Here is a 14,906-nt window from a genome sequence, read left to right as displayed (position 1 = left end):
GCAGAAAACAGCACTGGTGGCTGACCTCAGCCCAGCTGGACAAGGGATGGCAGGCCGCATGCTCTTTCTCCCTGGACTTGCGGCTGAGCACACCATTATCGGAAAGACCCAGAAGGAATACCCTCCCTCAGCAGGTCACACACCAGAAAGGCTCACTGCAGTACAAAGAACAGAAAGGTTGATGCCTCCATTAAAAAGACAGAAAGTCAGATGGGCTTTTTGTGGGAGCTCCTTCAACCAATAGCCATTAAGATACCAGATCACTTGGGCATGGTCAATTATATTATAAATGCAGCTGTAAACGTGCACTCACTTCCGGCTGCTAGATTCGGTTCCTTTTCCCCATTCGTACAGAGGACTGTGATCTAGGACAGTGATCTGTGAGTCTCCCCTAATAAATAACCCCTTATTACATATAATTCTGAACTAGTGTGGGATTATTTTGTATCTTCCATCATCAGTCCATATTCCTCTCCCTCCCTCCCTTCCTCTCTCTCTCTCTCTCTCTCTCTCTCTGTCTCTCTCTCTCTCTCCCCCCCCCCCTCCTAGAAGGAGGAGAAAGATGTATTTACTTTATGCGTATGAGTGCTTGCCTTCAGTATATATGTGTACCATGTGCATAAAGTTCCTGAAAAGTTCAGGAAAGGGGCTTGGATCCCCTAGGGGTCAGCGATGGTTGTGAGCTACCATATAGGTGCTGGGAACCAAAGCCTTCGCAAGAGCAAGTGCTCTTAACTGAGGCACCATCTCTCCCGCCCTTTACTCTACCTAACACGTCCAGAAGCGTTCGGGCAGCCTCAGACTCAGGATGCTGTAAACACAAGTCAACCCTGCCATCATGTCTTCCCTGTCATGATGGACAACATCTCTTCCAGGCAGGAGCCAAAACAGACCTCTCCAAAGAAGGCGCGGGAGGAAGTGGAAAGATGGCTCGTTGGTAAGAGTGCATACTGCTCTTTCTGAGAACTTGAGTTCAGTTCCTGTACCTACACCCAGAGGCTCATAACTACCTGAACAGCCAGCTCCGAGAAACCAGCGCCCTCTTTTGGACTCCTAGAGCATCTGCACTCACATACACATACCCTCCCCCCATGCACATGATTAAACTATAAATATTTTTTTTTAAAAGGACTGGAGAAACGGCTTAGCAGTTAAGAAAATTTGTTGCTCTTGCAGAGGACCTAGTTGGGTTTCTTGCTCCCAACGGTGGCTCCCAACCACCTGAAACTCCAGTTCCAGGGGATCCAACACCCTCTTCTGGTCTCGAGGGTTACTATACACATATGATAGCTTACATACACATTGTTATGATTTTAGCCAAACCAGCATGGTTGGCACTTCAGGGTTCCAGGGCCACACATGTACGGACAAGTCCTCAGGCAAAAATACCTAGCCGACCCAGGGATCTTAAAAGGCCCTGCGTGACCAACATGAGGCATGGTTGCATCACCTACGTATGATGCAGCTACGTCAGCCCACATGCATGAACTCTGTCATCCGCGTAAGAGTCCCCCCACCCCACGACACATGCACCGTGCGCCTGCGCTAGGTAGCCTTTAAGAGCTGGGCGCTCCACCTTCAACCCTCTCTCTGCACAGCAACTACCCCAGACACATCCCTCTAAAGCCAGTTTGTTCCACGTTTCGTGCTTCCTTCTCACTCGCGCCAGGTAATTTCATACATAAGGTGAAAAGAATAAGTCATTTTTGCTTTTTTTTTGAGGGGGGGTTGGGAAAGTTGAGACAGGGTTTCTCTGCAACAGCCCTGGCTGTCCTGGAACTTGCTCTGAGACCAGACTGCCCTCAAACTCAGAGATCCACCTGCCTCTGCCTCCTGAGTACTGGGATTAAAGGCATGCACCACCACTGTCTGGGTCACCTTATTTATTTTTTAAGGCATAGTTACTTAAGTTCCAGCACTTCAAATGTCTGCTCTGCTCGCAGTGACTCCATTTCCTTACTACCCACAGGGCATGTCCCCTCTTGACAGTGTATAGCCCACCACCACCTCCCAGGCTCCCAGCCTAAATGCACAGTGTGACCCAAATTGCTCCAACACCTGGCGTCTGCTGCATGGCCAGGTTTCTCGATTCTGAATAACCCAGATTACTTCCTGCTAGAGCCACTATGGTTAAATTAGAAATGCTTTTCCCCAGGTAATAGGTGACCTGATCCTTTAATCCAGTTATTTTTAAGTTCCATCAAAAATATGCACTCATTGCTGGCCTCGGAACAGAGGCATGGTTACAGAATAAAACTTCCTCATAGCTGGGAAATCAAAGGACATCTCTGTCCCCCTTCATACCCTCCACAGCTTGCATAAGTCACATGTTTGGTAAGCAGGGCACAGAACTGGCTCTCTGGGCCATGCCTGGCTGCCTCTGGGATGGCTGCTTCTGGACTCAGATGCCTCCTTCGCAGGTTCCAATTCGGGGTGACACAGACTGGCTGCTGTCTGGGACCCCTTACCAGCTGACTGTCACCTCCCTGGAGGAAGCAGATAGAGCTGTATAGAGCTGCAGGTAGGGGGGGGGGGGTCTACACAGGAAAGAAATGGGGTTTGAGGGAGGGGACACAGGCTGGAAGATTGCTGTCATTCTAGAGGCCTGCCTGAGATCTACCCCCTCCCCCCCACTTCCCCTCATCCCACCCGTGGTGACATGTTTGCTTGAGGCTAAGGAGTGTCCCAAGAGCTAAAAAGGGATGGCCCACTCCCAAGAAAGGATCTGGTAGCCTCAGGGAGATGGAGTCCCCATTCATATAAAAAGAACAAGGGGCCCAAAGTATAAAGACCCTCAGCATCCATGGGTGCAAATGACTCTCGCTGCAGAGTTTACAGAGAAAACTGAGCCCATGAAAGGCCCTGAGCAGGTGGCTTGCAGTGCCCCTGGGCCTGTGTATTGCAGACGGTAGAGCACAGCCCGGGCTAGGATTGAGCAGCCAGCCCACCCTCCCTAGAGGCACAGAACAGGAAAACTGGCTTCCTTCATTAATTCTACTTCAGGGAAGCACAGCAGAGGAGCCGCATTCCGTGCCTGAATGGCCTTTCCTCTTCCACCTCCCAGCAGAGGCGCTTCCGGAGCGGCCTGTGGAATTAGGAGCTTGGGCTGACTGTGGGAAACAAGGCTGCCTGCCACTCCTGACAGAGGTCAGCTCTCCCAGCTCCCAGCTGAAGGAAGGGCAGGCAGCCAGACTGCAGACCCCAAACCTTCCTGAGGCAGCTGCAGGCTAAATTTAGACCAGGAAGACTCAGGTCATTGCTATGACCCCTGAGAGAGGCTATTACTAACAATGCCTGAGTATCATTCCCTACCTAAGACATTTTGCCAGGAAATCATTATAGCTTCTTGTGACCTGGGGGTGGGGTGGGGTGATCAATTCTTATAACGAAACACCAACCCTTTGGTGGCTAGGAGTCCCAATACCACTGAATAGACCCAGCCCCTCCCCCGTTCCCTCCCCCCCCCCCCCCCAAAAGCTTCAGTGGGTTTGGTCTGAGCAACAATCACCAGAAGGCCCTTCTCCCTGGCAAATGCCTCGGGCTTCAAATGGAAAAAAAAAACAACAACAACAAAAAAAAAAACTAGAAGCCACGAACAGGGAGCAAAGTCACCTGTGTTTTGGTTCACATTCACATGAAGAACTTTGAAGGTAAAGAAGTTTTCTGGACCACAGACTGCCCTGTTCATGACAACCCTCCCTCTTCCAGCTAGGCTGGAAAACCAGACTCGCGTCGTCAGGCTGCACATCAGACATCTGGAAAATGTTAAGATGCTGTTTGATTAGCACATTTACAGCTTGGGCTCTCTGTGAAAGAAACTAGAGACGCGTGTGGTGGGCTGCGGAGTGGGCAGGGACGAAAGGAAGGAAGTTGTTGCGTTTGCTGAGGGCATTGCTAAAAGGGCTGTTGTTTCTTTTCCTTTCCTCTCTTTGGAGACAGGGTCTTGCTTTGTAGCCCAGTCAGGCCTCAATCCTGCTACCTGTTCTCTGGTCTTGGCCTCTGAGTGTTAGGGTGACAGGCATGCACCCTTTGCTGGCCCTAAGGGTGCTTTCCTTCTCTCCCTTGGAGACTCCTCACAGGAGCCACTGAGGCTGGCTGCTAGCTCCAGGTTCCCATGAATGAGCGAGACAAGGTTCTCTCAAGACTTCTCACTAGGACTACTCTGAAGGAAGTCCCCACACCTTGAATAGAGCAAGACCAAGACCACATAAGGAACTCTTGGCCCTTACAGCCTGAACTTTTTAAGCGACAAATTCAGCAGGCACAAACAAACCTAGTTTAGTTCTTTCTAACTTAGCTGCAGATTTCTTGCCTTTTTTTTTCTCTTAAGGTTTGGTTTTTCAAGACCGTTTGTGTGTGTGTGTGTGTGTGTGTGTGTGTGTGTGTGTGTGTGTCTAACTTTGGCGCTCCTGGAACTCACTCTGTAGACCAGACTGGCCTTGAATTTACAGAGACCCACCTGCCTCTGCCTCCCAAGTGCTGGGATCAAAGGCGTGTGCCACCACCCAGCTCTCTCTTGCTTTTAAGAAGTTCTGAATCTTGGCTTCCTGCTTAGCCAATCGGCCACCGATGACAGAAATAAAAGCTGATTATCACAGTAGGCCCAACAGTTACCCACTATACTGAGGCAGGATCCAGAGAAAAGAAAACTGGGCTAAGAGTAAGGAAGTCTAGCTGCCTGTACACAGAGGGATGAGCCTGTGCATAGGAGACGAGCCTCGGGAGGGTATCCCGGAGTGTCTCGGGACCTCCAGGAACAAAGCCTCAAGTTCCCAATTGAATGTGGTGAGCGCCACGCCATGGAAACGGAAGGCCGGCTGTAGACTCCAGCACTGAGTTCCTCGAACAGACACAAGACAACGAACTAGAGAGCTAGTTACCAGGTTCACCGGGTCCCAAGGCAGAGGCAGCTTTCTCTTGCAGAAAGGGACACACACATTCTCATAGACTCACTCACACGGTGTCTTTTAACGCATTTGTTGTCACGCATGCAGCTTTGGTCTGCATCCGCAGAGTTTTCCCTGCCTCTTAGCAAGACTCGCAGGAAGAGAAAAAGAGACGCAGTAAGTCTCCGCTGCCCACCACGCAGCAGGAGAGGCCTCCGCCGCCCAGTAATACAACCCAGACCCTGACGCCCTCCTCCGAGAAGACTCTGGCCACAGAGAACTTTCCCTTTCAGATCAGAAAGCAAAGGACCATGAGAGCTGAAGCAGATGTACCTTACCCCTGCCCAGAGAAGAAGCCCAGGGCGTGAGCTCCAAGTCCGAAGTCAGAACCGCCTCTTTCTCCAGACGGATTCCAGCGCTCACACTGGCTCAGCCGGGACAAATTCCTTCAGAACCTCCCGACTGGAGACTGTGATGTCACCGCGGGCCCTCCCTCCGGTTCCCTAAAAGGCCATTCACACCAAGAAGAACTTTAGTCCCCTTCAGGGAAGCCTGGCCCCTCCCTAGTCGGCCTGGCGGGGAGGGCAGTGGCTTTCCTTCCAGAGGCAATGCTAGTGGCCTCTGTCCGGCTCCGAGCCTGGAGGTGTTGATGTGATCTGTCTGTATTGTTGCTTCTTTGAAACTTAGAGATAGGCCAGCGCTATTGAGTGCAAAAATTTGGAGGATTCTGGACAAAGCTATAGCCATTTTTATTCTTTTATACAGGATCTCGTTGTGTAATTCTGGCTGGCCTGGAACTTATGCAGACAGAGGTGACACCCTAACTCTATGAGATCTTCCTAACTGAGGCTAAAGGTCTGTGTTATCCACCACACCAGGCCAAACACTACAAACTCTTCAGGACTCCTTGTATAATAGCAACAGTCAAAGAATAATCATTTACAGATATGCATATTTAATATAACTGAGACCAGACAGTGTATGTGTGTGTCTTGGCTAGGGTGTCTATTGCTGTGATAAAACACCCCGACCAGAAACAATTTGAGAAGCAAAGGTTTATTACAATTTAAAATCCTGAGGTCCTACTCCATCACTGAGAAAAGCCAGGACAGGAACCCAAAGCAAGGAGGAGTATGGCTGCCTGCTGCTTCCTGGCCAGCTTCCCCGTGGCCTGCTCAGCTTGCTTTCTTACAAACCCTAGAACCACCTGCCTGGGATGGCACTGCCCTCAGGGAGCTGGGCCCTTCCACATCAATCATTAAACAAGAAAAGGCTCCATAGGCCTGCCTAAAGGCTAATGACCACATTTGTCTTAAGGAAAATTCCCTCTTCCCAGATACATCGAGGTTTGTGTCAAGTGGACAGAAACAACCAGCACACAACATGACAGTCAACTTCTTCCTTTCCCACATTATCTCCCAAGCACAGTCTGCCATTTTTAATGGCTTCTGTTCAGTTACTTACGAATTCATTTGCCTTGATGGTCTAAGAATACAACCCAGGGTCTTGTGCAGAGTTGGCCAGGGTACCAATGAGTTACACCCTCAACCGTTCTATTATTGCTGCTCTTGTTTTTAAATTTGAGATAGGGCCTCACCGAGTTACCCAGGCTGGCTCTGAGCTCACTTTGCAGCCCAAGCACACCTTGAACTTGTGATTCTCCTGCCTCAGCCCCCTCCCCCACCCCACCCGTAGCTGGTATGAGTAAAAATACATTTTAAATTGTTATGTGACAGCTCAGAGAGAGAGAGAGAAACAGGAGAGTCTAGATTGGGCCTTGTCGGCAGACTGAGACAGCAGGCCGTGAGAGGAGATGGGGAAGAGGGGAACACAGAGCAAGAAGGCCAGAAGAGAAACCAGGGACCAAGAGGGCTGGAGGCCAAGACAGTGGCGGAGCCAAAATCACTGAGCCAAAGGAGATGGGGGAATGGCAGCCTAGCCCCTGGGCTGGAAAGTTCAGGGTAGGGGATGGGGTATGCCAGCCAGGAGGCATAAGTCCGTCTCTTAACAGGTAGGGACTGCGAGATGCTGGAAGAACCTGGCAGCCATCAGCTTTGATACGTTAATAGGCTCCTCAGCCATTTGTCCCCAAGTATGAGGCCTAACAACCACCCCATAGCTGACCAAGAAAAGAGCAGTATTTGCTTTGGGTAGAGGTGCCTGACCCCAATGCAGCTGGTTCCTTGGCTTGTTCTGCCAGAATCAGACTCCTCAGCTACAGTTAGGATGCCGGAGAAGTGTCTGAGGAGACCCACGGACTCCAAAGCCTGCCTCCCTGTCCTACCCGGCTCATTCCCTGGAACTTCAGTGCCCAGCTGAGAGAGACTCTGGCTGCTTGAAAAGTGAGTCAAACTCCCAAGTCAGCTCAACACCGTGACGAACTCATTTTCTTCAATGAGAAAGACAAACGCCAGGTTTACAGTAAACTGGACAGGAAAAAGGACATCAAGGCCATCCAGGGTCCTGGGAGGCCAGCTGGTCTGGGATCAGTTTGCGAGCAATTTGTTCTGATGACAGAGTAAACAGCTCACAGACTGCAAGCAGGGATCCCCGTGGTCTGTGAGTTGGCCAGCAAAGTAGACCTCTTGGAACCCTCCTGTGCACTGAGGTCAAGGGAAGAAGGAAGAGCCAGAGTGGAGGAAGCCATGCAGAGAGGCTTCCTCTGACCGGGAAGTTAATGTCTTCCCTACAAATATTTACAACGTCTAAATGACAGTTGTTGTTGTTGTTTTTAATGTGCTTAACATTTGGATATATTGGGAAATTTCTTAACACCTGACCTAGTGATACTAGAGCTCTTGGGGGGAACTCTTGGGCTTTATGGAATAATTGGAATGTTCTGCTGTGTAGCTGAAGGCATTTCGAGACACCACTTAGCAGTCTTACATAAGATGAGGTGGGAAAACCACACACTGGAGAACACCACTGTTCGGCTTAGGTGAGAGGGACCAGTACTGGTTACCGTGTTCCAGATACTCTGGAGGCTGAAGCAGGAGGATCCCCTGAGCCCCAGAGCCTGGGGGCCGCCTGGGCAAGAGGAAAGCCCCCCAAAGAAAACAAAGGAGGACTTCCAGCTCACTGTGAGGCACCCACTATAAAATCACACCCATGCTATTGTGCCAGTGGGAAATTTGTGAGAAAAATGACTTTAAGTCTTTTCTGTGCATACCAGACAAAAAAGTCCTATCTTCAAAATGTTCCAAGTAGTCAGAATGTGTATGGCATGAAGTCCATTGGATGCAGTGGCTCACTAAATGCACACAAGCTCACGAGCGAGCATACAAATGTGCACACCTAAGGGCTTGAGTCAAGTCCTCCCCACAGATTCCAATGCCCAAGCCCTAAGACCCAGAAGCCTGGCTTATGACTTGAGCCTTTACAAATAACAATAGTAATCATAACAATAGCAATAGGAGGCTTCCGAGCTCAAGTGAGGTCATAAGGGTGGGGCCCAACCCAGTGAGACCAGAAGAAATTCAGACTACAGAGAAATAACCATTCATCAGCCAGGAAGATGGGCCTGAAGGAGAGAGAGGCTTTCCTGAACCCTCAGAACAACCCAACGGGAGGGCATCCACACCCTGCCTGCACTTCTGACCTTTACAACTCCAACAGCATAAATTTTTGTTGCTCAGCTACTGAAGGTGGTACCCTGCCAGTGTAGCTACACCAATGGAATACACACGCACGCACATGCTCATGCACTCACAAACACACACACACACGTTTATACACAGTTATTCATACAATGTACACACACATTGCCCAGCTACAAAAAGAGTGCGGAGCTTAGGGAGAAAAAAAGAAAAAACAAAAACAAAAAAACCCCCAAAAAACAACAACAACAACAAAAAAAAAAAACGGTGGAAAAGTCATGGTTCATCCTCAGAGGTGAAGTAAGACATGAAACGGGCTAGCCGGGTTTAGGTTTGCGAAGTATAAACTGAGATGACCCACTGATGACAGCAGAGTCCCCAGACAGAAATATTCGGAAGTCCAGCAGATACCCACCCACAACTGCTTGTCCTGGGGTCAGCCTCAGCACAGGCTTGGGAGGGGGGATACTCTGAATTTATATATATATTTTTTAAAGATTTTATTTATTTATTATGTATACAACATTTTGCCTCCATGTATACCTGCAGGCCAGAAGAGGGCGCCAGATCTCAGTACAGATGGTTGTGAGCCACCATGTGGTTGCTGGGAATTGAATTCAGGTCCTCTGGAAGAACAGTTAATGCTCTTAACCACTGAGCCATCTCTCCAACCCTGAATTTATATTTTAAAAAGTTGTATACTGCCACTTTAATTCTTCGAGTGTTAAAATCACTTTCCCAATCTTGGGAGACACTTGCACTGGGAAGAAGGAAGCCATTTTGAATCTTGGTCCTTTTTGACTGGTGTATTTGCTCCTTTGAAAAAAAGCTTAAGGAAAGGAGGGCTTACTCCGCCTACAGTTGCAGGAGACAGCCCTTCACAGTGGGAAAGTCGGGGTGCACGAACAGAAGCCAGCTGGCCATACTGTGCCCATAGTCCAAAGCAGAGAGTGGTGTTCAGTCTGCTTTCTCCTTGTCATTCGGTCTAGGACCACAGACCATGGAATTGTGCCACCCACACGGAGGGTAAGTTTTTACACACCTCAAACCCAATCTTACACACTTCCTGACAGATGTCCTGAGAGGTCTGACTCCCAGGTGAGTCTAGATCAAGGTGACAGGCAGTGTTAACTACTACAGTTGAGAAGCCAAGTGCAAACTCTGAAGACCCAGCAGGTACATTTGAAGACAGCTGGTACCATAAATCCTCATTACCCAGCAAGCATATATTTGCCTAACAACATGTGCCAGGTGGGTATCATATTCCCTTAGACACCTTCTATCTTGTCTATCATTAGACCCCTCTAAAAAGAGGAACTCCCCAGCTTGTGGTGGCTACCACTCCCCAGAGTGGTTTACGTCCCCAGAGACAAAAAGCTAGTCAATAACAGAGCTTTCGCTAGAGTCTACAACCCAACCCACGGGACAGAGCTCTGCCTCCGCAGGCTACAGTAGGGGAGGAAGGCAGATGCAGGAAGTCGCAGCGCTACCAAGGAAGAAGCGAGAAGAACATCTGTAAAGCATGAGCGATACCAGCAGCAAGCTGCCTTGGAACCCCAGGCCTGATGCTCTCCCTCCTCTTTGGGGGTCAGTGTTTTCTGGTCTGTGTAGTAAGGGAAACCCACAAAATTCATTCCACAATTCTGCAATATCAGCATAAACGGGGCGCAAAGGTGAGATCATTTGGTGATTTGGTGTAGACTGAAAGGGTGTGTGTGTGTGTGTGTGTGTGTGTGTGTGAGAGAGAGAGAGAGAGAGAGAGAGAGAGAGAGAGAGAGAGAGAGAGAGAGAGAGAGCAGGGACAGTGGCTGCAGCCTCTAACATGGGTTAGGGATACTTTTACCAAGAGAGAAGTTGAGTCCCTAGAAGAAAGATGAGCTTCATCTTAGACACACCCCTTGGCAGAACTTTATCACTTTGGTGGAAGGATTTTATTCTGCTCCATGTAAACATTCTGTTTACAATGGATATGAGTCACCAGTGCCTTGCTGAAGACATTTTTATTTTTACATGTGCAGGCATACACGATTCCTGATAACAGTGGTTTTCTTTGGAATGGAGACCCAAGTAACCCTCTGTCTTCGCTCCTTGGCTTCACCTTCTGATTTTCACATGTGCATATATTTATTACCCTCTGAAAGAAGGATGAAGTACATAAAGATTAAAACGGAGCCAGATGCTATGGCACACATCTGGAACGCCAACACTTGGGAGGTGGAGAGGTGAAGGTCAGAAGAAGCTTACAGTGAGTTTAAATTCCTGAATCTCATGCCTGCACCTCCCAAGTGCTGGCAATATAGGCACGTGCTACACACCTGGCTTTAATTATCATTGTTTGGGTTTATGTCTGTGTGTGTGTGCATGTGTGTGTGTGCACAAGCTTCTGTGTATCTGATATGTGTGCCAGAAAGTAGGGGGGAATGCCAAAGTGCATATATAGAAGGCCAGGAGGGCCTTTTGTGTCTTGTTCTAGCCCATTCCACTATGTTTTCGGGTTTCTGGCTAAATGGCCAGCAAGTCTGGAGATTCTCTGGTCCCTGACAACCCTCATCCCCCAGCACTGGGTTACAGGTCTGAGTAACCCAACTAGCTTCTTCAGGGATGCTGTGGATTTGAATTCAGGTCCTCATGCTTTGCATAACAGATTTCTAACCCAATGAGCCATTTCTCTGTTCCCTTGATCTCCCTTAAGCCATTTCTCTTTTCCCTTGATTTTATGATTTACTCATCCAGCAGTGTGGCCTTGACTCAGGATGAACCAATGTTATCCCAGCTTAGCCTTCCGTGTCCAGTAAACTCTTGAACAACGCTGTCGTAGGCGCAGACTCTCCTCCCCTCTCCACAGCTGCAGGACAATATAATCTCCCTTCTTCACAGAAGATAAGCAACTTGGGCTGTAGTAGCCATTTCCCTTTCATGAGCTGCCCTTTCCCAGAAAAGTTGAGCAATACTCTGAGTAACTAAATTCTTCCCTGGGAGTCAAATGTCACAGAATTTAATTTTATGAACTATGTCACAGACCGGCTTAGGAAAGCCCCATTGACAAGTTTCCCAAGATCTGAACAGCCAAATAAAGATTTGGGAACAAGATTTATTATTCCAAAGAATAACCTTTAGCTGGTTCAATGGCACACACGTGTGATCCCAGCACCAGGGAGGCTGAGGTAAGAGGATCATGAATTCAAGGCCAGCTGAGGCTCCATAGTGAGATTCTGTCTCAAAATAAAATGGCTTTCCCACCTTCTCTATTCAAATTCACTGGTAAATCAATCTAGTAACTTTCTCACCCACCTAAGACACACACACACACACACACACCACACACAGAGAGAGACCCCACCCAAGTTCATAGATTTAGAGTCAACTTTCTGTTTTTTGTGGAATATATTAAAGCTTTGGGTGAACTTTCAAAAATAATATTTTGGGCTTCCTAAATCTAGTCTTCTGAAGTAAAGGCTACATCCTTCTATTAGTGTTATTATGTGTCTATTAATTATTATAGTCTCTATTAATGCTATTAATGTTTAAAGTGAAACCAGGAACTGAGACTGACTTACATTGCCTTTTGGCAATCCCAAACCCAGGGTCCAGTAAGTGTCAGTCCGTGCCTATGCCATTCAGTTCCTGGCCTTCAGTAGGGCCCGAAGGTCCAGGATCCTTAGGACTCAGAGGGTGGCAAAGATGGGAAACACATCAGACAGTAGGTATCAAATGCGTTTAACCTTCTCCTCCCTTAGCGCTCACAATTCCTGCTCAGAATCTTCAAGTTTTCTCAAAGCTCCAAGCACAGGGAGCAAAGCCAGACTGCAGCCAGCAGACCTCAGGTCAAAGTCAGTCTGACAGGAAAAAAAATCTCCAGGCAAGCTCAGATGTCCACCTAACAGTGCTGTTCTGACAGGATGGAGTCAGGGGAGGCGGTAACTCAGGAATAGGGCTAGTGCTGGGAGCACCGGCCCAATGAAGGACACCGCATAGCAGGGGCCACAAAGTTATGAAGACTCAAGGCAGGGACTGCGCAAACTGGTTCGTGCCTGAAATCCCCACTTTGGAGACTGAGGCAGGAGGATTGCCCTCAGTTTGAGGCCGGCCTGAGCTACATAGTGAGTTTAGTTACAAACCAGGACCTCTCAAGTTTTCTGACACCCGTTTTCATGAAGTAAACCAATGTCTACACAGATTTCTGAGCCTGGTTACCAGGGTTCGTTTATAGTTTAAGTACGATAGTGCGCTTGACCATGAGACCCTCACTCTGTTAGGGTTCCAATTCCAAGTTAAGGGGCACATCTGGAGTCTTGCCCCTTATCCACAATGCTGCTTCTCTCCAGAGTACACATGGATGGGCTCCTACACACCGTACTGTGAAGTTCAGACAGCTCTGGGGACAGTTGAGGACTGGCCACCTTCTTCCGCCACGCCCTTATGGCTCCCAATGCCAGGAAGGAACCTCTGCAGAAGGAAGGCAGGTCTGTGTGACAACCAGAGGATCAGCAGGGAGTCCTGGAGACAGCCATGTGAAGAATCCTAGTCCTTCTTGCCTTTGCTTTCTTGATGCCTGCAGAACCTAACCCTGTCTGCTCTGCTTTTGCTGTTTGGTTTTCTGCCATTATGTTTTTTATGATCTATTTTTATTTTATATATGCATTGGTGTTTTGCCTGCATGTACATCTATGTGAGGGTGTCGGATCTCCTGGAACTGGAGTTACAGACAGTCATGAGTTGCCATGTGGGTGCTGGGGATCCCAGGTTCCCTGGAAAAGCAGGCAGTGCCCTTGACCGCTGAGTCATCTCTCAAGCCCCTCGGCCCTGTTATGGCCATCTCTCTGCCAAGCCTGGCCATGGGATCATTGCAGCCAAGTACTATAGTTAAGAGCCAAAGGGTCAGACTGACTGTGGAGACGGGGTGATATCTGAAAACCAGCAAGAAAAGGGTCACTGTGTTGGCTGGTTTAGCATCTGCTTCATCGTGTTCACCCGCTCAAGTCCCTTTGATCTGGGCCACATGCTGCTGATGACCTTGTTGTGGTCCCGTATGTATTCCAGGAGAGACGATGCAGTGGGGAGTCTGGAGGAGAGAAGGGCACTGTTTGAATCTCTGGCATCTCCTGCTGAGGATGCTCCTTGGCGGGTGGATTCCTCCTCTGCTAAATGGGCTTCAGACTGTGTGGTTTGGGGCTAGTGAGGTAGCTGGTCCTTGATCGCTTAACAACCTGAGCTTCATCCCTAGAACTCAGGATGCAAGAAGAGGACCAACGCCTGACATCTGTGCTCTGACCTGAGTACTCACCAAGAAATGGGTTCTCTCTCTCTCTCTCTCTCTCTCTCTCTCTCTCTCTCTCTCTCTTTCATACTCACACACATACACACACACACAAATACAAATTTTAGAAGAATTACAGTTGAAAGCTGAATCATGTTTCCCCAAATCCACATCTAACTAGAATTCCAGATCATCACCTTATATGGAGGGTCTCTGCAGATGTCGCGTGCTACTATGAGGTCATATTGGATGAAGGTGGCTCTTATCACAAAGAGATGGCATAGTGACACAAGAGGGGGATCCACGGGAAAATGGAGGCTGACTCCCGAGTCAGGCATCTACAAGCCAAGAGTATTCAGCCACAGCGGTCAATAGTTGGAAATGGGGGAACAGATTCCTCTCAGAGCCTCCAGAAGCACTGGTCAGGCTTCCTTTCCTCCTGGGCTAGCAGCACACACCCCGGCATTGCTGGAAGTCACTGTGACTGTCGTGGTTTGTCAGAGCAGGAATGGGAAGTGAACGTGCTGACCTTATAAGGCCACTTTGAGGATGAGCTAAGGAATCATGACTAGGAAAGGCCAGGCCCTCACAATGAGGTCCTCAAGCATGAGTTGCCCCCTGGTCTTCCCGCAGCTCTGTAACGCCAGAAATCGCAAAGGAATACACAAGAAACAGGCCTTCTTCAGATGGCTATCACTGCAGGCCTCCCAAAGCCTAACTTCCTAACTGGAGCAGAAGCCTGCGTGATACAGCTGAATGAAGAAGCCAGTGTACAAGACAGCTGGCGATAGAAGGTGGGGGCGGGGGTCCCCTGCCAAACTGGAGAAGCAATGTAAGAGCCCAGAGTCCCCAGAAGTGTTAGCCAAGGCTGGTGAGCGGGTGATCAGAACCTTTATTATCTCTGTGACACACCAGGTATCAGACGAGATTTTCAGATACAATCATATCAATTTCTTAAAACAAGCCTGTGAAGGCTGCATTTTTCAAAATGTATTTTATTTTGTTTGTTTTGTTTATGGAGACAGGGTTTCTCTATGTAGCCCTGGTTGTCCTGGAACTTGATCTGTAGACCAGGCTGGTCTCAAACTCAGAAATCCACATGCCTCTGCTTCCTGACTACTGGGATAAAAGGTGTGCACCATAACCACCCAGCTTAAAATGTATTAT

The 14,906-nt window shown here is 48.7% G+C and overlaps 1 protein-coding gene across 5 annotated transcripts in view; it reads right to left on the bottom strand.

The window, feature by feature from the left end:
- Palm2akap2 (PALM2 and AKAP2 fusion) overlaps nt 1–14,906 on the bottom strand; it is a 437,218-nt gene that overhangs the window by 40,168 nt on the left and 382,144 nt on the right. Inside the window, exon 1 of one of the 5 annotated variants that reach the window (XM_038347007.2) lies at nt 5,225–5,315. The exons of the other annotated variants lie outside the window; for them this stretch is intronic. The gene's annotated coding sequence lies outside the window, so the exon portion shown is untranslated. Of the gene's footprint in view, nt 1–5,224; nt 5,316–14,906 lie in introns of those variants that run through there. 5 annotated transcript variants of the gene reach the window in all.

The sequence above is a fragment of the Arvicola amphibius genome, chromosome 11, assembly GCF_903992535.2.
Source record: "Arvicola amphibius chromosome 11, mArvAmp1.2, whole genome shotgun sequence".
Taxonomy (NCBI): domain Eukaryota; kingdom Metazoa; phylum Chordata; class Mammalia; order Rodentia; family Cricetidae; genus Arvicola; species Arvicola amphibius.
The sequence above is the reverse complement of the archived record's forward strand: the minus strand, read 5'-3'. Positions and strand labels throughout refer to the sequence as shown.